Raw genomic sequence first — 26,205 nt, 5'->3', positions numbered from 1 at the left:
AAACTAATGATTACTTTTGAATATCAGCAAAAGACTTGCTGTGTCCCTTTTAGAGAGAGGAGGTTATCAAGCACATATGTTTTCCAGTGAGTGTCCAGCCTAGATTGCCTCTTTTGTACCTGCTCTCTCCCCCTAGGTGTGGACCTCTAAGAGCCTGGGTCCATGCTATGTGATCTCAGCCCCTCAACTACACACAGCTGACTGAGCCAAGGCTGGACACCTGACTCAGGGAGACTGTATGGACCAAGTATTTGGGTCCTCCCCAAATTCATGTGTTGAAACCCTCCCCCATAATGTGATGGTACTAGGAGCTAGAGGTTGGGAGGTAATTAGGGTTAGCTGAGGTCACAAGCGTGGAGCCCTCATGAATGGGATTGGTGCCCATATAAGAGTCATGAGAGAGCTCGCTTCTTGTCTCTCTTTCCCCCATGTGAGGTTACAATGAGTAGTCAGCAGTCTACAACCAGGAAGAGGGTTCACACCAGAACCCAACAATGCTGGCATCCCGATCTTGGACTTCCAGTTTCCAGAGTGAGAGAAATAAAGTCCTCTTGTAATAAGCCACCTGGTCCATGGTACTTTGCTATGGCAGCCCAAACGAAGACAGGGATCTATGATGCGTTGAGCCAATCTATTATTTCTATTGGTAAATGGCATCAAAGGCCATAGAGACTGGCTGGATGAGATGGTATTGGGAAGGGAAAGTCACACAATATTGGGACCAGAGTTGGTGCCAAGGCCAGCCAGACCTGTGGGCAAGCTGAGGGTGTGGGGGGAGACTCCAGAACCTTGCCCAGAAGCTGGTCTTTGGAGAACATGAGCAGACGGAAGCAGAGCTACGGGAGCACATGGTCCAGAGGAAGAGTTGTGGGGTCACCCTCAGTCCACTGTGGCCCAGTTTTCTGTCCTTGGATGCTCAGCTGCTTGTTGGTGTCCTACAATGACTTTATCCAATTTGAGTGGATTTCTCTTCCTTGCAAGCAAACAACCCCTGACCAGATGAGTGGCCTCTGAGGGCCAGAGGTGACTCATCACAGGGCCAGGAATAGTCGGAGTCTCAGTGTGGAGATAGGCAGCTCCCAGGTGGGTCAGGGCCTTGGAGCCAGAGCGCCCTATGTATGCCAGGCAGGGCATGCTGCACAAGGGTCCCCGGGGGACAAGTGTCCTGTGGGGAACAGGGAAGAGAAAAAGATGGAATGTTACCGAGGGCCTGTTGGGTCCTGGGCACTGTGTTAGGTGCTTTACAAATGTGTCTTTTTTTGTCTTTTGGTGGTTGTGGTTGGCTGAATAATTGCCCCCCAAATATGTCCACATCCTGATCCCCAGAACATTTCAATGTAATTTTATATGGCAAAAGGAACTTTGCAGATGTGATTAAGCTAAGAATCTTGAGATGGAGATTATCCTGGATTATCCAGATGGGTTTAATGTAATCACAAGTGTCCTTAGGAGAGGGAGGCAGGAGAGTCAGAGAGAAGGCAATGTGATGTACAAGAGACTGGAGTGATACACTTTGCAGATGGACGAAGGGGCCACAAGCCAAGGAATACAGGCGGCCACTAAAAGCTGAACAAAGCAAGGAAATGGACCCTCCCCTCAGAACTCCCAGAAGGAACCAGTCCTGCTGACACCTTGACTTTAGCTCAGTGAATTGGAGTTCCGACTTCTGACCTCCAAACCGTGAGAGAGTTAATCTGAATGGTTTAAGCCATTAAATTTGTGGCAATTTGTTACAGCAGAAATAGGACACTAATACAGTAGTATTCTTATAATCCCCACTTTTATAAACAAGGAAGCTCAGAGAGGTTGGATAACTTGCCCAAGGACACACAGCTAGTAAGAGATGAAACAAAGCTTTGGTCCCAAGACTGTCAGACCTCCAGCCTCTGCATTTCCCATGATCTGATTTGCTGCCTCAGGAATCTTCTTTCCTAAGCACATCTTTGAACACGTCAAAGGCTCGATCTGTGTCCATCAGGTTAACACAGGAGCTGGGGTGGCCTGGAGCCTGTGGGAAAATTTCACCTTGTTATTTATTGCAGAAGAAAGTGGCATTTCTCCCACTTTGGAGTAAGTTATTTAATCACTACGTATGGGAAATGAGGGAAGAAGAAATCTTCTTGTTTCCAAAGTGAAGCCAGGTTTTAAGGAGGAAATACAGCAATGTTTTAGCTTCATTTTCCCTGGCTGCTCCATGCCTCTCGGCTCAGGGTCACTCCTGCTCCGTTGAAAGGAATGAATGTTTATTGACTTCCCATGAACATAAAGACAATGGTTCCCATTCATAAGCACTTACTATGTGCCAGGCACTGTGCGAGGCAATTTACAAGTAATCCTCAAACTGAGCCTGCAAAGTACATGTTACTCTGCTCATCTCATCAATCGGGAAGCAAGGGCTAGGATAAATGAAGGCATTTTGCCCAACAACTGGTCAGCTAGGATTCAGACCTAGGCTTTTCCGAATCTGAAGTGTTTGTTATTTCTAGAAGTTATAGAACGTTTTTCTCTGGGCATTTTATTGCCTGTTTCTATACATCCTGCAGGTCTCAGCTCCGATGGCACTTCCTTCAGGCAGACTTCCCTTGTACGCAGGGTCCTCCTTAGTGCTGGGTGCTCATCCACTCAGTGCCATCTTCTCGCTGTGTTGTAATTGTCGGCTCCTGTCTGTGTCCCCACTATTCCACAGACCCCTGAGGGCAAAGCCTTGGTCTTCTTCACCATTGCATACCAACTGCCCTGTACAGAGCAGGCGCTCAATAATTGCTTGCTGAATATATAAATGAATGAACGCCACACACTCACACAAATGCTGTCACTGAAGATTATTATAAACCTTAGATGCCATTTGGGGGAGGCACCATAATTTGCAAGGTGCATTCAGATATTATCACTTAAAAAATATAGATCTCATGAAGGGGGATACAAATGAGTGATTATGATGACTTTATCGGAACAACGTTTTGGTGTTCAGCTAAATCTTAAAAGGCTTATTTTACCACATGCAAGAAAATTCCCCCAAATCATCAAATTGGTTTCCTTAATGCTGACATTCCCTACAGATTGGCACAGAAGGGCTATAAAGACATTGGTTGGTTCCCAGAGTGTCTTTGGACTTTTATTTTCAAAGCATCCCTTAGGATGTGTTCATTGCATTCACTCATTCCATTTCTGGCTCAAAATTTATTCCTCTGGGTCCACTTGAATGCAAGTCCCTTAAGGGCAGGGCTCTGTCTTGTTCACTGCCATGTGCCCCTGGCACCTAGGACAGTGCCTGGCTCGTGGGAGGCTGTCAGTTAATATTTAGTGATTAATTTATGGGTGCCTCCTAGTCACTATAGTGAAAGGATAGAGCAGGGAGGGCACATGCAGGAGCTGTGGGTGGGGAGGTAGGAACCTGTAGGTGTCTCGCTCCCTAACACAATGGGTACTGCTAACCCAGTTTGCCTGCTATCCCTGGCCCACCAAGCTAGGCAGAATCATCCACACTCCGTGCCTTATACTCCTTTATACCTCCCAAACAAGCCCTGAATTTCAGAGAATGTTCTAGGCAATCACTCAAGTGCCTCATTACTCACTTTTGCCCTGACCTTCTCTCCTTTTCATTTTGTCTCCTTGTCCCACATTCCTCAACATGGCCACAGCTCTAGTCTTCAGCTTTGATCCTGGCTCATGGTCTTTCCTTGGAGCCAGAGCGCCTGGGTGTGAATTTGAGCTTCACTCACTGTCTAGCTGTGTGGCCTTGGGCATATTCCTTAACCCCTCTGCTTCTGAGATTCCTGGCTGGTAAACTGAAGATAATAGCCATGCCCCTCAGAAAGCTGGTGGGAGGATTAGCTGAGCTAATATGTGTGAAGTGCTTAGACCAACGCCTAACATGCAGTAAGCACTAAATCTCTAATTGCTGTTATTATTTTTATCATGCTGTCCTTCTTGGGCTCTCAACGGGCCATCAGAGCAAGGCAGACGGAGCCTCGGCACAGGATGGAACCCTTGGTAATGCCCATGACTTCCGCAGCAGTGTGGTTATGTAGACTGTTGCCAGGCAGACAGTCTTTCCCTCAACTGACCTAGAGAAACCCCCCAAGTCCAGAGGGTGAGAGCTGTTTCTGTGCTGCTCCATCCAGTTACCTCTGAGTCTACATGGAGCTCTCGTTGCTGGATGCCTGGGGGACTCTGCTCTCTCTGACCACTTCCTACTCTGGGATCTCTTGGTCTTTTCAGCCTCTCGCTTCTCCCCGCAGAATCCTGGCTCTATCCTGGAGGGTCTCACCATAGCACCGACCCTGGGTACTCAGGTCCTGCTGAGTCATCAGAGAGATACCTCTCTAAGAGCAAAATCCTTTGCTTTGCTATTACCGACAGCCTTTGCAGCAGAACCTGGGGGCATTACTATCCCAGCAAAGTGCCTCTTTTTCTGCCATACCAGGGACCCCCCCACTCTGGAAGGGGTGAGTGTGGGAAGAACAGGATGAGGGAGCCAGAAAAACACCTCTTCTCATGTCTTAGAGTACCGCAAGAGCACCTTTCCTGGGGGTGGGCAGTGGGAGTGGCATCAGCCTGGAGTAGTGAATTACTTGGGATCAAGCTGCACCCTGGAGTTTAATTTCAAACCATGCAGCTGGAGCCTGACTGCTACTAAAACCCACCTGCTCGCATTGCCATGCAAACCCTGATGGAAACAGGCGTGAATTTGCAAGAAGGGCACCAAGTAGCAGACGTGTGTCAATACGGGGCTTTCAACTCAGGCGAGGAAATAAATCTCATTTTGGAATTAATGTCATGATTGACTTTAGAGCATATAAACTTGTTATGTAATTGATCTCCGAGCAAAGTGAGAATGTGACCCGCAGGTACAGGTTGCACACTGACATTTTGTTCTCTGCCTTCTCTCCCCCATCTCACCTTCTCCTTCTGTATCCTGGGGATGGCTGGCCTGGACCAATGAGAACCGATCTGTTTTTCTGTTTAATGATACCTGGGGGAAAGATGTGCTAAAGTAACTGACTCCTCAGCCCACTGCTGGTTTAACTGTTGTTCTAGCCATAAAGTTATGCCCTAGGTCTGACTTGCATCCTTTGTGCTGTGTCCTGAGTTTGTTTTTATTAGTTGCAAATTGCAGAGGACACAAACAGTAACAGGTTTGAACCTTTTAAAGGCTGTCGTAGTGGTTATCTCGTGGTCTGTCCATCCCTAACACATCCACCACCAATGACATCATGCCCCCACCCCTTCTCCTCACGCCCTCCCTTGCTGCACCCTGATCCTTACCACCTCCCTTCTCCATTAACCCAGCGAGTGGGGACCGAGAACTCGGATCCCGCTGATGGGAAAATGGTGTAAGCTGTGATGAGAAGTGTACCACTAAATTTTAAAAGTCCGAGTATCCTGGCTTTGAAGCTTGGTCTGATTTATTTACGGGCTGGCCTCTGTCACCCAGAGTACAGCATTATATCAGGCAGCGTGCTGAAGGTGCCCCTGGTGGTTTATGGCTGTGATAATGGAGTTGTTACGGGCCCCGGCGAGCTGGAATTTATCAAGGCCCAGGTTCTCCCTTGTGTAGCTGACTCTGAGATATCACTTAACCTCTGTTAACAACAATAACAGTAGTAATAATAATATTAATAAAATAGCTCCTGCCTGCTAAGCCTTTATTAGGAGACTGGCACACATGTTAATACTTAAATGCATTATTTCATGCTCCTCAAACTGTCTCGTAAGGTAGACATTATTCAATCCCTAATTTACAGGTGAGGAAACTGAGGCATGTTGAAGTTAAGCGGTGTCCCCAAGGCCACACAGTGGTTAGGATTTGAGCTGGGAATTCAAACACAGACAGTCAGAATCCAGCATTTTAAATTTAATTTTTATGGGTATTATTCTGAGAGCTTTATTTGCTCCTTGAACTAACAGCCTCTGTGGAGATAAACAAAGATGATCAATCTGAGAACAAGTGTTGCTTCTTGACAGCAAGAGAGTCAGCCACCAGCACTTGTGGTTGGCACCGCGCTGCCAGCAGCCACAGGCAGAAGAGGACGCTCTCGCTTTGAAATTGACATCGACATCGAGGGGCTTCTTATTCTCAGCACCCTCCGACTTGTGTGTGTGCATGAATGTGTGTGGATGTGCACGCGTGTTCGCAAAGGCAGCTGTGGTCGGCACGGAGCGTCCTGGGAACTTCCTGGTTGGGAGGGCCGAGCACCGATGTCCTTTGGCCTGTCCTGCTCTGTCCCACTTCGTGTTTTCCACTGTGGGTTTCTGGAGCTCCCTTCAGGGGGCCAGGGATGGCAGAGACAGGGTCGTTCCCCACCCCCACTCCATGGCACCTGCACTCCAGGTGCTAATCGCCCTCCTGTAGGTTCGTCATATGCAGGTTCCATCAGCCCTTCCTTGGGGACGGTGACCTGCGGCACAGGATGGCTTTAATGCACACACCTCAGTTAGACCTCAGAGCTGTGAGGGAGGGGCGGGCTCGGATGGGGAGGCAGGGAGCGTGACTAATAAAAATCAGCCAAGGGATTAAGAGACCAGTGGTTCCCAGACCAAGCTGTAGTCAGTTTGGTGGATATGAATGCAGCTAAAGGAAGAATCAGTCTAACAGTAGGGAACTGGTTAAATGGATTGTGGCACATACTTACAAAGGGCTACCATGCGACCATTAAATTAATGATCCAGAAGAATATTTGGCAACATGAAAAGTTGGTTGCTGCATATTATTTAGCAAAGAAAAAGTCACCAGAAAGTATATACAACATGATCATTCTTATTAAGGCACATATGTGTATATATGCGTATATTTATGTGTATGGTCATATGCCACATAACAATGTTTCTCTTAATGACGAACTGCAAAGAGCTGTGCTAGTTAAGGGACTAGAACATTCTAGTTACAAAAAAGAGGAGTGCTGTCCCCCATGAGAAACAGGCATTTTGAATTCTGATTCATAACTGGTCTGCTGTGAGCTTGGTTAATGGGAATCTGTCCAGAGTGATTGGTTAGTCAGCTCTTCGGCCTGCAAGCTCAGGACCAGCCCCAGGGAGGCAGTGGTGCGGCTGCAGACCTCTTGCCAGAGCTGGTCAGCTGGCTTTTCTCTGGCAACATCTCTCCTTGGAAGAGAGCGTGATGTACTGGAATGGGCTCAAACTGGCAACTGGGTAGACCCATAGTCAAAACCTAGCGCTGTCATTTCTTAGCAGTGTGTGTTGAGCTGCTTTCTTAATCTCTCTGAGACTTGCCTTTCTCATCTGAAAAATGGGCATAAAAATACACCATGGAGTTCATCTGGAGATTGAATAAAATATAGAATGTAAAATTCCTGGCACATGGATGGCATGTAACAGGGGCTAGTTCCCTTCTCCTTGTTTATCTGCACTATCAGGGAGGGCAGGAAGAACAGACAATACCCCTGCTATCCCTGATCTTGGATCCAGAGAGATTATGAGCTTTGCTCATGTTGACACAGTAAAACCAGACCACAGCTCAGGTCTTCTCCTTGCTTGCTGTGGCTTCCATGACAATATGGCCTTGGGTCAGCCCAGAGCAGGGGTTGGCAAACTATGGCCCACAGGCCAAATCAGGCCCACTGCCTGTTTTGCTTGTTTGTATGTTTGTTTGGTGAGGAAGATTGTCGCTGAGTTAACATCTGTGCCAATCTTCCTCTAGTTTGTACGTGGGATGCCGCCACAGCGTGGCTTGAGGAGGAGTGTGTAGGTGTGTGCCTGGGATCTGAACCCGCAAACCCTGCACAGCTGAAGCAGAGCATGGGAACTTAACCACTACACCACTGGGCTGGCCTCACACAGACTGCTTTTGTCAGTAAAGTTTATTGGAAAACAGCCACACTCACTCATTTACGTATTATCTGTGGCTCAACAGCAGAGCTGAGCCTGCACGGCCCACAAAACCTAAGATATCTATTAACTGGTCCTTTTCAGAGAAAGTTTGCCAATCCCTGGTGTAGAACGTTGTTGTCTTCTTAGGTCGGAGGAATTTCAGAGCAGGGAATCAAGAATCAAGACAGAGAAGAAACCCTCAAAAGTTTGAAGAAGAGAGAGATTTGGGAGAAAACATTGGCTTCCAGGGAAAGGAGGGAGAGAATGAAGGGAGAATATAGACCTTCAGCAGACCTGGCAATAGCCTCGAAAGACTGGCCAAGAAATATTAGGAAACTGATAAATCTGCTCCCTTTAATTCCATTGTCTCTGTGGGGGATGCAAAGCTGTTTCCAGAGATTATGAGAAAGTATGTGTTGAATGTCTGGCAAAAGGCCAAGTCTCGAGATGGTCCTTCTGAAAGCCTGGCTGGTGACAGTGCTTTCATCTACTGTTTGTCTTCTCTGCCTCTGTGCTCTGACTTCAGGACCTGGAACTTCATGTTTCTTGGAAATCCATCATCCTCTATAGCCAATTGGCCCCCAAGCCCTGTCTCCTCTGACTCCTTAAATATACCTTCAGTCCGTCTTTCCTCTCCATCTCCACTGCCACAATGCTAGTTCTGCCCTCACCATCTCTCACTAGTATTATTGTAATAACATCCATCCACCCATCCATCCACCCATCCATCCATCCATCCATCCATCCACCCATCCACCCATCCATCCATCCATCCATCCATCTACCCATCCACCCACCCATCCATCCATCCATCCATCCATCCATCCATCCATCCATCCATCTATTCATCCAGTTGTACTGAGTACCTGCCACGTGCCGTGTACTGGGCTGAGCCCTGGGACTCAATGCAGAAGACACTACTGTCTTTGCCTTCAAGACCTCACTAGCTAATGGTCTTTAATAACTGAATTTCCACTTCTAGCCTCACCTCCACCCTGGCTCTCCTTCTTCCCTGTTTGCAGGGTGCTCTTTTGAAAACATATGTCTGATTCTGCTATTCCTCTAGTTAAAACCCTTAATCACTTCTCATTGCTTGTAGAACAAAGTGCAAAGTCCTTTGTGAGGCATTTAGGCTCCTTTGCAAGTTGATTCCCACTCATCTTCCTAGGCTTCTCTGCCACAAATCTAAATTTTAGCAAACAACTCTGAGTTATAGTTCAAGCTTGACAGGATGTTTCATACTGTTAGTCAGGGTAAGTAATGCTAGGGTTGCTGAGGTAACAAATAAAAGCTGAAATCTCAGTGCCTTAACACAATAAAATTTTATGTATCTCTTGTCTACAGTCCAATGTGATGGTCCTGGTTGGGTGGCTTTCCTGGGCACCCCTCCTCCAAGCAATGACTTGGGGATCTAGGTCCTTCCATTTCTAGAAGTGACTGCAAGCTCATCCTGGAGTCATCCAGCCAGCAGATGAGAGGATGAACCTGCTTGGAGGGCTACTCAGGAAGTGTAAGTAGCCGGACCTTACATCACTTCTGGTCCCATTTTACTGGCTAGAATTCAATCATGTGACCCCAGTTAACCGCAAGGGAGACTGGGAAATGCAGTTTAGCTGTATGCCTAAGGGATGAAGAAATGGAGTCGACGAACAAACAGCACTGTCTATTATTTAAATCTTTGTATTTTTGCCCTTGCTGTTTCCTCTGCCTAGACTCTCCTTCCCCTGCTTCTCTGGGCATATGAGCATCCCCTCATCCTTGAAGGCCCAGCCTAAACATCACCACTTCCAAAGGAAAGCCTTTCCTAGTCCCACACGAATCCCAGTCCCTCTCTTCGCTTCCACAGCACTTTGTCTATTGTCAGCATTGATCAGACTTTTCTATGTGCTAGACCCTGTTCTGAGCTCTTTACGCACATTAACCCTTATGATCCTCACACAAACTCTATGAAGTAGGTACATTATTATCTCCAATTCAGAGATGAGGGACCCGAGGCATAGGAGATAAAGCAAATGTTCAAGGGCTTTATTACTATATCACAGTTCATTGCACTGATTTGTCTTCCAGTTTGTCACTCCTTTGGGACCATGAGCTCTTCACAGGCAGGAGCCTGGTCTTATTCATCTTCTATGCCTGCAAATGACATGTCCTCAGGAACTATATATTGTGTGAAGAGAAGTTGCCTTTCAACACATTAATATATGTATTGATCAGTGAATTTGTTTTATACTGATGCATCATAGGGTATGCTCAACAAATATGTATTCCCTGATTGGTTTAAGAGTTGAGTCATCAGTCAGCGCTGAGCGGCTCATTCTTTTAGAAGGAGCACATGACCAGCTGGACGCTCCAGGGGTGTTTACAGCTGCTGCAGGAGAAAGCTATTCCTGACACTGTACTTGCCTTGCAAGCTGTTCACTCTTGGTCATCATGGGCTTCTCATGATGAGCTTCAGACAGCTGGGCTGCACTGTGATCCATCGCGTGCCAAGCTCAAACACATTTGTTCCTGATCCCAAGACTTAAGTCAAATCTGATGTCACATGCTTTTAATTTGACCTTTGGGAAAGCTTTGATTCCATCATTCAATAGGGTGACCAACAGAACTTTTGGGCTCAGAGAACCAGAAGTGCAGTTAAATTGTTCCCATGAATCGAACCTGAATTATATGCTAACCTTTGAGTGAGGTGTAAGGCGTGTATGGTTCATTCACTGTAAGCGCTCACTGTCTGGGGCTGAAGGAGGAGATAGATCATCAATAAAGTCTGCCTGATAGGGTTTCTGTGAGGAGTAACGGTATAGTGCAGCGGGTAAAGCACACAGAACAGGGTCAGACATGTTAGTCAGTGCTCAATTAGTATTAGCTGTTATGTTATTATGAATCCATTATAGTGTGATGAGTGTTATCTTGGCGATGTGAACAAAATGCTTTTGGAGCACAGAGTATCCAGTCATGCCTGGAGAACTCGAGGAGACATTCACAGAGAGAGTGAGATTTGAACAAGACTCTGATGAATGAGTAGGAGTGCTTTGGATAGATAAGACAATGGCAAGGGTGGGGATGGGTATTACAGGCAGAGGAAACTAGAAGTATGAAAATAAATTTTTTTCTCTGAGGATAACAAGCAGTTTTGGTAAGAAGCGTAGCAGGTACTACAAGAGAAAGGAGGGGAAATAGAAAAGGTGGTGTGGTAGATGGAAAAGGTATATCTTCCCACCCCTTGCCCAACGCCCACATCCTAAACCCTGGTACCTATGAATATGTTACCTTGCGTGGCAAAGGGGAATTAAAGTTGTAAATGGAATTAAGGTTGCTAATCAGTTGACCTTAAAATAGGGAGATTATCCTGGATTATCTGGGTGGCTTCAGTATAATCACAAGTGTGCTTAAAAGTGAAAGAGAGAGGCAGAAGAGGGAGTCTAAGTGATGCAATATGAGAACGACTCAACTCTCTTTGAACTCAACTGGCTTTGAAGATGGAGAAAGGAGATGAGCCAAGGAATGCGAGTGGCCCCTACAGCTCTGCTGACGCCTTGATTTTTGTTCAGTGAGACCTGTGTTGACTTCTAACCTCCAGCACTGTGGGGTAATAAATTTGTGTTGTTTAAGCCACTGAGGTCGTGGTGATTTGTTACAGTAGCAGAGGGAACTAAGACAGATCAGGAAGGGAGCGTGAAGGACAGGGGCTGGAAGGGTGGGCGAAACCATGTTATGGAAAGCCTCATAGGTTACACCCTCTTTGTAGGGTCCCCAAAAAGTATTCTCTCTCTTGATATGTTCTGCAAAAATAGAGTCCAGAGATCAAATAACTTTGTATATCGTTGAATCCTCTAGTCCTCATTTGAAAGTTCATAATGAACATTAATAACTTAAAGTTCCCAAGAAGTCCTGCAGTAAAGAGATCTGTTTAACTTCGTTTAATCAAATTTTCCAAAATTTACCTAATCATCAAGTTTCTCTTTTTTTTTCCTTCACATAAGACCTGTTGAAATCCCAACACCCTTTGGAAAATTTTGCTATAGATGATGGGAACCCATCAGAGTTTTAATTTTAATAAATGAATTTGTTTTTCTAGTTGAAAAGGTAGTGTAACCTTGTTATGAAAAATAGATAAAAGGAAAAAGTCACAGTTAATTTCATCACCTCAATCCAACTAGTAGTTAGTGTATTTTTATGTCTGTTTTTTACACATATCTATTCTTTTGCATAGTTTTAGTATGCAAAGTTAGTTTAAAATTATTTGAATGGCATTTGGTAATATTGCCATGTTTTTCTATTCAGTATCCATTCCACCTTTTTCAAGTAACAAGAGCACAATTCCTTCCCTACCCCAATGTTCCCAATAATGTAGTACAAGAGAAAGGAGGAAGCAAAGAAAATGTCAGTGAAGATAAGTAGAAATCATGAAGTAAGATGGCAGAAGCCTGGTCCATATCTATCAATAATCACAATAAATGCAAAAGGATTAAAATCACCAGTTAAATGGTAGATTGCCAGATCGGATTAAAAAGAGTAAGTGGGATGTGAAGAAGTGACTGACAGGACATCATACTTTTGGAAATTAGGCTGTGGATGGAAAGATTGAGACAGGATAGTTCTATGAGTCAGAAACTGCTTTGAGGGAGACGTTTTTAGAACTTGAATATTGGGTCCTTCCAAAGCTATGTGATGAGCAAGGAGAAAGAGGAAGACTTTGTTCTTTGACTTTGCCCCAAAGGATAGGCGTTGCCTTCCAAAAGAGTGATATCTTAGTGTGTAACTACTAGAATTTAAAAATTGTTTGGCAATGGGTTTGAGATGGAAGGAAGGGATGATTATCAAAAGGTCTTTGAAACAGAGAAAAGGCCTAGAAAAATCTTGCAGAAACACATTATCCATTTATGATGCTTTAGTTACCCAACGGCATCACTACAAACTGTCATTCTACTGTAGAGCTGAAAGTATACCTTACAGGGTTAGTAAATGATTTCAAGGCAGCATGGTGTGATGGAAAGATTTCTGGATTTGAGTCGGAATCTTGTCCTGAATCCCAGCTCCGTGATTGAGTGGCTGTGAGCTTAGACAAACTCCTTCAGCTGTCTGGGCCTCAGGATCCCTTGATGGGAAACAAGGGCACTGGATGATACAATCTCTGGGATGTATCCTAGCTTTCACCTTTTCTGAAGAGCTCTATTCCTTCATAAGTCTCAGGGAAATGATATCATCCCAATTCATTGAGGTCAATTCTTTCCTCTACCCCAAATCCATAGCTTGCCCTGGAAATGGGATGAAGCACTGGATCTTGAGACGATGTGTTTGAGTAACTGGGACATTTGTTGTACCTCTACACATCTCAAGATAGAGTAGTTTCTCAAGCAGCATTTACCAAAATGTATGTCAGGGAACACTAGTCCTATGAGATATTCTGTCAAGTAAATTTGGGAAATGCATTCCCTATGTCTCTTTAGAGATTCCCAATGAATAGCAGCGAGTTAAAGAATTGTGAGCTGGAGCTGAACAGGGTTAAGACTGATTATCACCAAGCCTCCAGGAATAAGGTGAGCATTCGTAGAGTCACTCATCAAAGGCCTCCAGACTCATGTTGTGGGCAAAGTGGGAGGGAAGAGTTTGTTCTTTACTCTTGGCCCTAAGGGTAGGCATCGCTCTCCAGGGAGTAGGTCTGTATGAGTGCTTATTGGAATTAAAAAATCATTTGGTAGTGAGGATGTGGTCAGGGGATGGAATGGTGACAAAGGAAGGCTGTGGGGTGAGTAGGGCCTGCACCCAGTATGAGGCTGTCTGTTTTACTGAGGGGCAGACAAAATCCTCTTTCTCGGGAGCGGTGTAAGTGACAAGAGCTTGGTGGGTGGCACCTTGGATAGCGAATTTTTGGAACCAAACTGCTGCTAGAAAGCACTGACTCATAGCCTTTTTTTGTTTCCATAAGGTTGGGAAAAAGATCAAACCTTAGGTTGGGCGGCAACATCCTTTGGTTGAAGAGGGGTGGGGGCGTGTGTACTACCACTCGACCAACTTGCTTTTGTGGATTCAGAGAAGTGTCAACTAGAATGTCTTCCCTTGTTGTGGCCTGGCCAACCTTCAGCACACTGCCTACAGAACACCAGTGACACTACCCAGAGTGCACCAGTGAAACTCCCTACAGTGTACCTGTGTAAGCACCGACAGTGTGCTAGCGTCGCTGTCTATAGTGTGCCAGAGTAACTGCCTGCAGTGTATCTAAGTAACTGCATGGGGTGCAGTAATGCCGCTCCCTACATTATACCAGTGTAACTACATACATTGTACTAGTGTTACTGCCTACAGTGTATCTGTGTAACTCTACAGTGTACTCGTGTAATTCCCTATAGTCTACCACTGTAACTGCTTCTAGTGTACTAGTGTTACTGCCTACAGTGTGCCAGGATCTGGGGTAGCTCCTGGGGATTTTGGAGGTGAATAAGACATGGCCTTCCTGCAAGGACCTCAGAATCCAGGCTAGCTAGAAAATCTAGGAAATGGACTAAGAGCTTTATCTAACAAAGCTTGGGTATTAGGAGAACAAGATGGTGGCGTGTAACAGAATCTGTGAGTCTTGGGGAAGTTTACCTGGGGGAGGTGATGCCTGAGCTGGGTTATGAAGGCTGTGTAGGCATTAGCCAGATGAAGCGTGTGGGCAAATGAGCCAGGAGGGCATTTTGGGCACAGCTGGGAACAACAGCATTGAGGGGCAAGGCAGTGAGTGGGGGACGAGAAGCTGGTCTGTGTTGCTGGAAGGAAGTGTGTGAGTGGGGAGAGGTGCGAGGTCAGAATCAGGTTACAAGGGATCTGATCCCCATTCTAAGGAAGCAGGGCTGCCCTTAGCCTCTGGTTAGTGATTTTCAAAGTTTGATCCCCATGCTCTTTGCATCAGAATTGTCTTACAGGCTTGTTAAAAATTCAGCATCTACTGAATCAGAGCCTTTGGATGAGCCACCCAGAAATCTGCATTTTAGAGAAGCTCCCAGGCGATTCTGGTGTACACTGAAGTTGAGAACTGCCACTTCAGGAGACAAGAGTCACTGAAGAGTTTCAAGCGGTGAAGTTGCCGAATGTGTGGTTTTTTTAACTCGCCCTGGAGTGGAGGGTAGGGTAGAATAGATCAAAGCAGGGAGACCACTTAAGAGACTCTTGATAATCGTGGTGGAAGTTGAGTGTGAACTCACCACAGTAGGGTAGCCAGGATGCAGAGAAACACCGATGTGGCCACAGAGGCGCTGAGCTCTCACCTGGGGCCTCAATGGTTAGTACTGCTTTAGAAAAAGGCACCGAGCATGGACTCACCCGGCTGATGAGGGGCACGAGGAGGGTAAAGTTAATTGGGAGAATGGTCTTTGGAAAATGTTGGAGGTAGTAAAGCGATTCTAAGTGATAAAGCTCAAAAGCCAGACTCCGTTTCAGTGTCTAGGCTAAATGAAATAATACTTCGGGATAATGCACATGGATGGCGGTGTCTGAGAATCGCCAGCTAGCAGGATGCATGTGCACACGTGGGTGCATTAGGGAGCAGAGCACTTCCTCTTCGCTTATAAAAGGGAAGATGTTCAATGTTTGCGGAAAAGGCCAGAGGCTCCCCATAGGCAGAACAGGAACATCAGAGTGAGCCTAACGCAGGAGTTTCCAAGCGGTGGGATTTGAGTTCTCTTCCCATCCCCCCTCCAAGAAACCCAGAGCCTTTGCAGGATGTATCTATTGTTAACGGATTGGTGTTTAACCTTTCAGACCTTCTTCTACGTATAAATGTACATATAATATATTTCTATGGAAATACATAGTTTTATTTTGTGCATGCATGTGTTTTATTCAGGTCAATTTAAGAGATTCTCTTTTTTTATTTAAGAAAACTTTTCCCCAGTTTTATTGAGATATAATTGACATAGAACATTGTATTAGCTTAAGATGTACAATATTGTGATTTGGATATTGCAAAATGATCACCACAATAGGTTTAATTAATGTCCATTACGTCACATAGTTACAATTTTTTTTTTTTAAAGAGTGGCACCTGAGCTAACAACTGTTGCCTATCTTCTTTTTTTTTCCTTCTTCTTTTTCTCCCCAAATCTCCCCAGTACGTAGTTGCATATTTTAGTTGTGGGTCCTTCTAGTTGTGGCATGTGGGACGCCGCCCCAGCATGGCCTGACGAGTGGTGCCATGTCTGTGCCCAGGATCCGAACCAGAGAAACCCTGGGCCGCTGAAGTGGAGCGGGCAAACTTAACCACTCGGCCATGGGGCCGGCCTCACAATTTTTTTTTTCTTGTGGTGAGAATTTTTAAGATCTATACTCTTAGCAACTTTCAAATATACAATACTATGTTGTTAACCATAGTCATCATGTTGTACATTACAGCCCCAGGACTTATGTATCTTATAACTGGAAGTTTGTATTTTGTGATCAACTTTACCCGTTTCCCCCATCCTCCACCCCCAACCTCTGGCAACCACCCATCTGTTCCCTGTTTCTATGAGTTTGCTTTCTTTAGATTCCCCATATAAGTGAGATCATACACTATTTGTCTTTCTCTGTCTGATTTATTTCACTCAGCATAATGCCCTCAAGTTCCATTCTTGTTGTCACAAATGTCAGGATTTCCTTCCTCTTTATGGCAGAATAATATTCTATTATATATATACCACAAACTTCTTTATCCATTCATCCGTTGATAAATACTGAGGTTGTTTCTATGTCTTGGCTACTGTAAATAATGCTGCAATGAATGTGGGGGTGCAGATGTCTATTTGAGATAGTGATCTCGCTTTCTTTGGATATATACTCAGAAGTGGAATTGCTGGATCATATGGTTGTCCTATTTTTAATTTTTTGAGGAACCTCCATACTGTTTTCCATAGTGGCTGCGCCAATTTACATTCCCACCAGCAGTGCACAAGGGTTCCCTTTGTTCCGCATCCTCACCAACACTGATAGCCATTCTAACAGATGTGAGGTGATATCTCGTTGTGGTTTTGATTTGCATTTCCCTGATGATTAGTGATGTTGAACACGCTTTCACTTATCTGTTGGCTTTTGCATGCTTTCTTTGGAAAAACGTCAATTCAATTCCTCTCCCCATTTTTGTACGGGATTGTTTGTTCTTTTGCTGTTGAGTTGCATGAAGCTCTTGGTATACTTTGGATATTATCCCCTTCTCAGATATATGATTTGCAAGGTTGGCTTTTTACTTTCTTGATGGTTTCCTTTGTTGTGCAGAAACTTTTTAGTTTGATGTAGCTCCACATGTTTCTTTTTGCTTTTGGTGTCAAATGCATGTATGTTTTTTGCAGGCCTTGAATACTGTACATAAACTGCAACTGGATTTTTTCTTTTAACAATCTGTTTTGGAGAAGTTTCCATGTTAGTTTGTGTAGATCCGATCTGTTTTTTGAAACTGCTGCGTTTTCCTCGATATGGAGCTACTTTTCCATTTCAGACTCAAGGGTGATCCAAATGCAGAACTTCTTCCCTTGCACCAGGTGGGGACTGTGAACATCCTCATCCTTTCCTCCCTGTATCTCCCCCGACACCAAAGCTAGACTTTCCCTTCTTGTTCTCTGAATCTTCACCTCACTGCAGTTAAACCTCTTCTCCTGGTAGCCAGCCAAGCCACATCTTTGAGATGCCACCTGGCTATACCTGGTGGGAACAAGAGAGCTTGCTGCCTGCATTCCTGTTGTTGAAGAAAGCCTTCATGGGGAAACATTTGGGAATTCTACGTATGGCACATTGACTTGTGATGTGCCTTCATAGCCACAGGGCTCTGACGATACATAGTATCTTTGGCACATTCTTATCTGAACTGAGCAATCCTGTTTCCATGTCTTTACTATTTACCTTTGTATAAGTTCAAGAGTCTGCTAACAGAGGAAGGGCATTCCTTTTTCTTTCTTTCTTTTATTTTTTGGTGAGGGAGGTTGTCACTGAGCTAACATCTGTGTCCATCTTCCTCTATTTTTTCTATGTGAGACACCACCACAGCATGGCTTGGTGAGCGGTGTGTAGGTCCATGCCTGGGATCTGAACCCTGGGCCGCCAAAGTGCAGCATGTGAACTTAACCATTATGCCACCAGGCTGGCCCCAGGAAGGGCATTTCTTGAAGAGAGAGCCCACTGGGAGAAAAAAGAAAAGCATTTGATAAAAGATTTCAGGATTTGGAAAACCATAGTTATAATTTCAGCCCTTGAAAGCGATGTTAAGGTTACAGCAGATTTGTCCCAACCACATCTCTTCACGCAGACATCAGCACAGGTTACTTGTAACAATCCCAGCCAAGGAGAGGAGATGGATACTGGATGCAGATAATTGGAAGGTCTCAGCAAACCATGGAACCAGGGTCATTGAGACATCTCTGGCTTTTCCACCCACATGCTAATGCAAGAGTCGTGTGGGGTTTAATTTAATTGAAGCAGTCAGAATGGAAACAGCTGAAAACCTGCTCCTTCTATTTATTCTCTGGGTTTCTATGGAGAGAGGAGCTCTGAGTGGTGATCTTTTAAAGAGGGATGTATTAGGAAAATAGTTCCCTGCTGGTCAGGGAGGAACTTGGGCTTGGGCGGAGGAGGTGACTGTATTCGAAGGACACTTTGAAGGGTGCTGTGTGGTGATGGGAAGGAGAGGGAAGCAGAACTTATGTCCCCTTGAGTTTTATTAACAGTAATGATAATAATAACATAATAATAGCTCACACTCACATTCTTTTCAGCACCTGCTGGATTATTTTCACTGTTTTAATTAATTCTCAGGCATCTACGAGATGGGCAGGGCAGAACTGTTATCCCCATTTTACTACTGAGGTTCAGAGAGTTAAGTTCGTTGCCTGGGGTCACACAGCTTCAAATAAGGGACAGTGCGCAAATTGGAAAATAGGGCATGCGACCCTTTAGGGTTTGTTTTTAATGTCTACTCTATATGGTCAATGATATAGAGATCCAGATTGAGGGGGGAAAAAGTACAGGAGGGCAACACGTTGGCCAGAGAAAGATCAGATTTAACTGACGACAAGATCATTAGCCATCGTTGTAGGCTCTCCGAGTACACTGATGGGCAGGTGTGCCAGTCTCACAATCAACGAGCTCTTTCTAAGGGCTCGCAGTCTTTCATCCCCCTCTCCCACCACTTGGCATCATGAGCACTCTGGAAAGTGTATTTTCCTCAGAGGCCATGGCTCAGGATTCTTCAGAGTTGTTTACTTTCTTTCTTAAGGGTCAGGAGGACAGCAGAATGATCAGCATCCTGAGAAGAGTATTTGACCATTCTGGATCAGAGAGAGGCCCTGCAGCACGTGGACTGAGACCGTGTAGGCAGGCGGAGCTTCACAGTGTAGGAGCAGAGGCAAGGTCATATCCAGGGAGGTTTCACTACTGAAGAGGGAGGAGAGAACGAGCGAGGAGGTCACGAGGCCTTGGGATCTGGGGAGGGGTGGGATGTGGTGTGGCGGGGTCAGGCAGTTCTGAGATTATGAAGGATCCACCCTTGACGGTTCTGGCTACGTGGCACGGGGGGCGTGAGAGGGGTGCGTGGGATTGCTCCCTTAAGGGGCTGAGCAGGTAGACAGGGCCCAGGACAATGCCTTAAACATGCTTGAATCATGCCTGCCCTTTGTATGGTGCTTTTCAATTTCCAAAGCACTTCCTCCTCAGCATGCAATATGTTTGCTGCATTAATCTGAATAAAGCTGGGTGGGGGGGGGGGGTCTCTGTTACAAGTTATTCCTTGGAAGTTCACAGGTGTCCATACACATCACGATAATTTCAGAAAATGTCACTGACTCTGATGAGGTTTGGTACGCACCTCAACTTCAATTTTTGGGGTAGCTTATCATCTTGGAATGAAACAGCAGCAGGTACGTTCCTGTGGCTGCACTGGGACAAGGCTACAGTCCAGGCAACCACAGAGGAATGTGCTAAGGCTGGCTTCCTCTTGGCAAGAAATAGTGAGCAGGATGGAGCCGAGAATTACCTTTGAAATAAGAGAGTGACAAGAACATCTTGGCACAGGTAGTCAACAGAGGGACAATCACTGCCACCAGTGACCTCTCTCATCTCTAACTCCACCAGCCTTTCATCTCGTTCTCTCTCTTGTGACATGTTGAAGTGGAAATTTCTTGTTTTGGGGCTACTCAGGTCCGTCCCTTCTTCTTTCGGTAACAGCACCCAGAATTTCCTTTGGGCGAACCCTCCTCCCTCCCCCACAGGCCACATCTGTGGGTGAAGATGGCACCATTGCTGGCTTTGGGGTGGATCATGGGACCACACCTGGCCAGTCAGACCACTGAGTGCCTCTAGCCACAGTGACTGGTTCAGGAATGGGCACGTGACCAGGATTTAGTGGGGGCTACATGGACGAGAAGCATTCTCTTTCTGCTGCCTTGGACCTTGATGATGTGAGGATGGGAGACTCTAGATGTTAGTAGCTACCTTGCCCCTGTGAGGGTAGATGGAATACTTAAAAGGGCTTAAGTGAAGAGAGGTTAACCTCAGGACTATTTACAGAGGCCTGGGGGAGGATGAAGGGAGCCGAGAGAATGTAGTGAAGCACCCAGGGGCTAGCAACAGTGGGCAGCCTTGGTACCCTTAGTCCGAAGGAGCAAGGGGAGGGAACAGTGTTACCAGAGCTGGACAAGAGCTGGAGCCACAGAACAGGAATGCAGCTGCTGCCAGTCTGACAAGGCAGAGAGGAAGTGGGGATGGGCTGGCCTTGACCTCACCCTCATCAACGCTTCCAGTCTTGTGCTGGTACCTGCATTGGCTGGACACAATCAAAGCCAGAGTCAAGCGCAGGTCAGCCCCCAAGATGCAGCGCATGGTAGAGAAGGGGAGAGAATGGGGGAAGGTAAAAGGAGAAAACCAGCACGAAGCTGCTCTTGCTGTCCATTAGATTTGTCAGTTAAGAGAGCCAGTAATCCTCCTTGTTGCTTTGGCTGGTTTGGGTGTCTGCTCTATCCTTTGTCCTGCAGGAGTCCTACGTGGAACATAAACTCACTAGCTCACTCTTATTGTAGTTACCGGGTATGTCTCATCTCCCCTACGAGATGTGAACTCTTTGAGGGCGTCTGGGACCGTCCTTTGTGCTTCTGTATTCTCAGTGAAGTGTCTGGTGTGTAGTAGATGCTCAGGAAATGCTTGCTGAAGTGAATGGAACTGAGTCCCAGGCAGAGGGAATAACTCATGCAAAGGCGCAAGGCACGTTCCACCACGGCAGACCGTGATGTCAGCAAACGTGGGTGTTGGAATGCGTGGCATTTAGTTGCAAGGTGGTCAGACATCCTGGGCTGCTTCACCCCTGCTGTGAAAGCAGTGAAGACTTGAGCTCCCTGAAGAGGAATTGAGGCGAGGGTGTGGGAGGGTGGGAGGGAGCAGAGAGAAGAGCCTCGGTGTTCCAGGCGATGGGGACTAATTCAGCCACCATGGACTCTGATGGGCAGAACAGCCAAGGCGGAATTTCACAGGGGCAATAAGGTGTTCAGCAAGAAAAACTGGGGCAGAACCTCAGTGTTAAAAGAGAGATCGTCTGATGGAATCTCCAACACGTGACCCTGTAAGTGTGGAGTTGGGGTGGGAGGGCAGGATGGACGACTCTGAAGTACCAGCAGAAAGTCGATGATCCAGGATAACATGCTAATACCTCAGGAGGAAAAGAAACTGCAGGTCAGGGTGAAAAAAATTCAGGGAAGGGTTCTGGTTGACCTGGTGGGGTCTGATGTCCCTCCCTTCTACCAACCACAGAGGCCAGGAGCTCTCGTGCGTCTTTCTGCACCATTTGCCAGAAAAGGTGGCGAAAAGGCTGCTGGGAAGAGAAACTACATGTGCTGATATTTCTAACCGTTTCAGTCAGCGGAGCCAGTATCCATATCTTGTTGTCTCAGATAGCATTGCAAAGATTGCACACCAGAGGGGGTAATCTGGGGTTCTAAGGGACCGTAAAGTGCTACAGGCAAAAAAGGTGTGGGGTAGTCTTAAACAGTTGGATGGAAAACTGGAAGCGACACAGTCAAACTCTGAATGCATTCTGGGCATTCAGATTATCATGCCTTAAGGCAGTGTTTCTCAAAGAGTGGTCTGGGGATCCATGGGGGACCCTGAGACCCTTCCAGAAGGTCCTCAAGGTCAAAACTATTTGCATAATAATCTAAGAAGTTATTTGCTTATTTCACTCTCATTCTCTCCAGAGTGTCCAGTGGAGAAGGAGAGTGACGTGTTCCAAGGTCTGTCTGGCACGTGACGATGCTGCAGACTGAATGAAGAATCGGCAATGAGAACCCAGCTCCTCTATGAAGCCAGACATCAAAGAGGTCTTCAAAAATGCAAAACAGTGCCACCCTTCTCGCTATTACTTTTGTTTCTGAAAGTAGTTATTTTACACAAAAATAAATTATTTATGTTAGCCATGCAACATGTTTATTGTTATTTCTGAGATTAATTAACATATAAGTATTTAAAAAATTTCTAAGTTTTGATTTCTAATATGGTAAGTATGAATAGATATACCCTGCATAAACAAAAGCTCTTTGGAGTCCTCATTAATGTTTTTCTTTTCTTTTTTTTTTTTGGTGAGGAAGATTGGCTCTGAGCTAACATCTGTGCCAATCATCCTCTACTTTGTATGTGGGATGCTACCACAGCATGGCTTGATGAGCGGTGTGTAGGTCTGTGCCTGGCATCCAGGCCTGTGAACCCTGGGACCGCCAAAGCAGAGTGTATGAACTTAACCACTACACCACTGGGCCAGCCCCTATCGTTAATTTTTAAGATTGTGAAGGGGTCCTGGGACCAAAAAGTTTGGGAGTCACTGCCTTAAGCTAGTGATAAATCCCTGGCAACACATAGGGGAAGGGAATTCATGTTTTTCCAGCTTGCATTTTTGTTTCCGGTATAGTCTGTTTTAAAACAAGGTTGCACTGAACGGATGATAATACTTGTCATCCTGTGGCGATGGCCCCATGCAGGGAGTAGTGCAAAGTTCATGCATGAAATTGAGGCAGACTGTCCTGTCTTTAACTTCCACTTCTTTTAGGCAAATGATCATGTTTGAATTACTATTTCTGAAGTTCAATTTCTCATTGGTAAAATGTAGAAGGTAACAGCCCCCCATCTCACTGGAATTTTGTGAAAACTGAATGAAGTGTTTATGAAAGAATCTAATCCGTTGCCTGGTAATAACAGGGGCTCCGTAAATATTAGTCCCCTTTCTTCCTGGTCGGATCACTTAAAGGATCAATCCTTTCAGAATCTCTAAAAAGGGTTCTTGTCTGAGTGGTTCCCAAAGAAAGTTCTGCCTGGTCTCTGGCCTCTTTTGGTCCCATAAGTCTCTTAGCCCTGAAGAATCAACTCACTGCCTCATAGAACCTTGTTTTGTACAATGCCAAGACCACTGAATTATATTTCCTGGATTTGCTTACTCTTGGTGGATACGTTCTATAGTGAAGCCACAAAGGGAATTTTATATAGAGATATATCGTCAGTGGACTTTTTACAAACACCCCTTCCTCTTCCTTTGGGATCAGAATTGGCTTGGAGGAGTGGGCGAAGGCCCCAGTCGGAGAGTTACCTAGCAACTGTTGGAATGCAGGTGAAATCTGCTAATTAGACTGGTATGGAGTGTGGTTGGCAAGGAGTTGCCTAGCAACCAGCAGTCTCCGGGCCCTCATTGCAGATTTTGGTGGAGGGCATCCATACTGCCTCCAGAAGGGTTCCCCCAAAGTTGCTTGCTCATGGAAATTTTCAACCAAATTTATCCATCCTGAAAATCTCTGTCTGCCTCTCTCCTTTCCCTGCTCCCCCCCACCACCACTTTCTCTGTTTCTCCTCATCAATTTATCAACTTGGCAGCTAAAAGAAAGTTGAACGTTTGGAGGAAGCAACAAGGCCAAGGGGAAAGAGCATGAGTTCTGGAGCCAAATAAATACAGATTTCAAACCCATTCTGCCACTCACTGGTTCTATGAGTTAGATAAGTTGCTTCATCTCTCTGAGTCAGTTTCTTCATCTGTGAAACGGGGGATAACAGAGCCAAGCTCAGAAGGCTATGGTGAAGTTTAAATTACATAAGGCCCAGACTCCCTGGCACATGGCGACATTCACTAAACATTACCTCCTTCGGTGCCTTCTCTTTGTAAATTAGATAGTCCCAACTCAGTATAGAATCAATCAGAAGGATTAAAATATTAGTAATGCATGCCTGAAACACAAACATTACAGAGGAGTATACTATAGTTATCATACATGATACTATATTTTATATAAATATATTGGGAAACACTTCTCCCACCAGCTCCTCAAAAATAGACATTTAGAAATGGAAAAAGAGAACAAAACGTGTTTAAACACTGGTGAAGGTTTATTTTGCCATCCTGCCCATAGAAGATGCTGTCGGATCAAGAATCTGTTTTTACATCAGAAACATCCAGATGCCGCGGTGGACAGAAGAGCAGTTCCTCAAAGACGTCCACGTCCGACTCCTCGGAATCTGAGAATACGTTTCTTTACATGGTGAAGTGAATTTCGCCGATGTGATTAAGGGTGTTGAGTTGAGGAGATTATCTTGGATTGTCATCAAGGTGCTTATAAGGGAAAGGGGGAGGCCGGGAGGAGAGGACAGAAGCAGAGATCAGAGAGGACGGAGGTTTGCAGACGCTACAATGCTGGTTCTTCAGAAGGAAGGGGTCACGAGTCAAGGAATGCTGTGGTCTCTAGAAGCTGGAAAAGGCCAGGGAACCGACTCTGGAGGAATCCAGCCTGCTGCCACCTTGATTTTAGCCCAATGAGATGCATTTCGGACTTTTCATCTCCAGAACCCTAAGATAATAAATTTGTGTTGTTTTTAAGCTATTAAATTATTATTTTTCATGGCAGCAACAGGAAACTCATAAGATGCCTTTGAGAGTTTGGGGGGCTCAGATACCTGGAAACTTGAGCCCACTGTGTTCCCTCGACTAGTTGAGACAAGTTGATTCTTCTTTCTGAACTTGTTTTTCACCTGTTTATGGGAGGCATTGACTAAACCAGGATGTCTCCCTGGGGTCCCTTCTGGTATGAGTTTACGGCTCTGTGGTCCAGGACTGTCTAGTGGAGGCAGTTGGAGTGAGTGACTAAAAATGTCACTAGGTTCTTTGGAGGGCTTGTGTTCATTCGACAAACTGGTGCTTCCTAGGTGCCAGGTGCTGTGCTAATTGCTGAGAATATAGGCAAATAGTTTCTTCCCCTGCAGAAATCAGAGTCCAGTGGGAGACGGGGAGAAGAGGATGAGACATAAGTGCTGGCCCAGGGGGATTCAAGGCGCGGTGGGGGCAAGGCTAAGGCACCTGACTGATGTGAAGGTGGCAGCGAGAGTTCCCAGAAGAGGTGAAGGATCACGAGAGTTTAGCAGGACAGAGGAGTGAGGCTGGTTTCCCGCCGGAGCCTGCAAAGGCAGGGAGACATGGGAGCTGGCTGTCTGTGTTACAGCAAAGAGGAAAGGTGGCTGCATGAGCGGAGGAAGGTGCCCCGGGCTCAGGCTGGGGATGGAGGCAGGAGTCAGAGCCAGGAGAGCCTCATAAGTCACACCGAGGGCAGCAGGGAGCCCTAAAAGGTTTTCCGTGGGGCACGGCAAGATATCCTTCATGTGCTGTGACGATTTTTCACTTCGGCATTTTAAAACTAGAGAGACTGTGGGATAAAGAGACTTGCCAACCAGTTACTGTTATATTGTGGATATTAAAAAATGGGAAGACCTAGAGAAAAATATGTCAAAGCATTAACTCTGGACCTAAAATGCCTGATTTTAAATGTTGGTTCTCTCACTGGCCAGCTGTGTGACCTTGGGCAAATTGCTCAACTCTTTGGCGCCTCAGTTTCCTCTCCTATAAAATGGAGATAATAGCGGAATTGCCTCAGAGAAATAAATGAATACAATAAAATGTTAGAACACTGCCTAGAATCCAGCAAACGTTCTATAAGTCTTTGCTATTTTAATTTCTAAGATCCCACTGGTCGGAGTCCTTTCAATGTGACCCTCAGTAGCACCCTGTTTGGTGGGAGGGAGGCGGTTCTCTTAGACCAGGTCCAAGGGGCCTCATTACTGCTTGTGGTAAGGTTACCAAGGTGGACCCTGTCAAAATACCAACTCTCTTTTAACTCTGTTTGGCTGCAAAGACTCCACAGAGACCATTAAAGTGACACTCCGGAGTATTTCAGGAATGTTCTCTGCATCCTGGTGCCCCAGTTGGACAGGCCTGGCAGGGTAGCCCGAGGCAAAACTTGTGTGGAGGCCAAGCTTCTCTTTGGCTTCCTCTGCTGTCCCTTGAGAGGGTCTGCCGGGCTGTTTGACCTTAGGCAAGGTACTCACCTCTTCCAGGTTTAGCTTCCTCATCCGTAAACTGGGGATAAT

At 45.8% G+C, this 26,205-nt stretch overlaps 1 long non-coding RNA gene across 2 annotated transcripts in view; it reads left to right on the top strand.

Moving 5' to 3' along the window:
* Positions 1-22,233, top strand: part of LOC106826274 (uncharacterized) — an 83,680-nt gene extending 61,447 nt beyond the window's left edge. The window contains exon 4 of one of the 2 annotated variants that reach the window (XR_011493786.1): positions 22,011-22,233. This is a non-coding gene — a long non-coding RNA (uncharacterized lncRNA). The remainder of the gene's footprint in view (positions 1-22,010) is intronic. The other variant, XR_011493787.1, reaches the window with a different exon arrangement.
* Positions 22,234-26,205: the final 3,972 nt, after the last annotated feature.

This window comes from Equus asinus, chromosome 13, assembly GCF_041296235.1.
Source record: "Equus asinus isolate D_3611 breed Donkey chromosome 13, EquAss-T2T_v2, whole genome shotgun sequence".
Classification (NCBI taxonomy): domain Eukaryota; kingdom Metazoa; phylum Chordata; class Mammalia; order Perissodactyla; family Equidae; genus Equus; species Equus asinus.
Note: the sequence above shows the minus strand (reverse complement) of the source record. Positions and strands in the feature narration are given on the sequence as shown.